Source organism: Triticum dicoccoides, chromosome 2A (genome assembly GCF_002162155.2).
Source record: "Triticum dicoccoides isolate Atlit2015 ecotype Zavitan chromosome 2A, WEW_v2.0, whole genome shotgun sequence".
NCBI lineage: Eukaryota > Viridiplantae > Streptophyta > Magnoliopsida > Poales > Poaceae > Triticum > Triticum dicoccoides.
The window spans coordinates 92238857-92240855 of NC_041382.1; positions in this window are offsets into that span (position 1 = coordinate 92238857).

Consider the following 1999-nt stretch of genomic DNA (forward strand, 5'->3'; position numbering starts at 1 on the left):
CACACACACACATCGTGCCAGGGAGAAGAGCTCCCTGCGCCCGATCCCCGTGCCCCGACCACCGTAGCCGCCCCCGACGCGCCCCGGTCGCCCTGACGCCGTGGCCAACCACCACCACATCACCGGCGCCACACCGCCATCGCCCGACGCCGCCCGAAGCTACCTCGCCGCCGCCGGATCTCGCTTCCCCGACTCCTCCCCGAGCCATGCTGCCCTTGACCCTACAGATCCGCGGTGAGGCCCCCGGCCTCCTTTCCTCTCTGCTGCTCGCGCCGTCCTGGGGTCGTGCACGCGCCGCCCGGTGCTCGTGCTCGCGGTGAGCACGCGTGCACCCGCGCGCTAGCCTCGCCTGTGGTCCGCGCCGTCGTCCGCCCCGGCGCGCCCCGCGCTAGGCTGCGCCGCGCCTCACGCCCGCGGCCACCCCGTCGGCCACCGCGACCATCTGCACCCGCCTCCGAGGCGTTGGGCCCCGCTCCACTCCCTTCCTTCGCTGCTGCCATACGCAGTCGCCGGTTGTCGCCCACGCCGGCCACGCCCGCTCCGTCCCGCTCCGGCCGCGGCCTTGCCTTGTCCCCCCCCGGTTGGGCTCGGCCTCAGCACGGGCGACGGCAGCCACCCGCACGCCCCTGCCCGCTAACCCGCTAAGGCCCCCCGGGCCTATGACAAGGGGGCCCCATCCCCCAGAATGTTTTAATAAAAAAAAGAATTTTTTTAAAAAAAATAATATATACAAAAATAATTAAATAAACAATAATAATTAAATTAATTAATTAATTAAGGAATTAATTAAGTTATTTAATTGTAATTAAATTAACCTAATCACTAATTAACATAATTAATTGTTAGTTAATTAAATCAGTGTACGACGAACGGGACCCACCTGTCAGGTTGACCAAGTCAACTGCTGACGTCATGCTGACATCATGATGACGTCAGCAGACACTATTCTGGATAATGTTGATTAAATTAATTAAATAAATCCTAAAAATGATTTAAATCTTTTAAAATTAATATAAGGTAAACCGTAGCTCGGATCGAAAAACTTTGTACATGAAAGTTGCTCAGAACGACGAGACGAATCCGGGTACGCGGTCCGTTCGTCCGCCACACCCCCCTAACCTATCGAACTCGCAACTTTCCCCCTCCGGCTCCTCTGCCCGAAAACGCGAAACACTGGGGATACTTTCCCGGATGTTTCACCCTTCACCGGTATCGCCTATCCCTACGTTAGGACACCCCTAGCACAACGTATTGCCGCGTCTTGCTTTGTGTTACATTTGATTGCTCTGTTATTTATTGTGTTCCCCCTCCGTTACTCCTTTCCGGTAGACTACGAGACCGACGCTGCTGCTGACCAGTTCGACTACGGAGTTGACGACCCCTCTCTCTTGCCAGAGCAACCAGGCAAGCCCCCCCCTTGATCACCAGATATCGCCTATTCTCCTCTATACTGCTTGCATTAGAGTAGTGTAGCATGTTACTGCTTTCGTTAATCCTATTCTAATGCATAGCCTGACATTGTCGCTACATCTGTTGATACCTTACCTGCAATCCTAAATGCTTAGTATAGGATGCTAGTTTATCATCATTGGCCCTACATTCTTGTCAGTCTGCCTTGCTATACTATCGGGCCGTGATCACTTGGGAGGTGATCACGGGTATATACTATACTATACATACATACTATACAGATGGTGACTAAAGTCGGGTCAGCTCATTGAGTACCCGCAAGTGATTCTGACGAGGGGGCTGAAAGGACAGGTGGCTCCATCCCGGTAGAGGTGGGCCTGGGTTCCCGACGGCCCCCGACTGTTACTTTGTGGCGGAGCGACAGGGCAGGTTGAGACCACCTAGGAGAGAGGTGGGCCTGGCCCTGTTCGGCGTTCGCGGATACTTAACACGCTTAACGAGATCTTGGTATTTGATCTGAGTCGGCTATGAGCCTATACGCACTAACCATCTACGTGGGAGTAGTTATGGGTATCCCGACGTCGTGGTA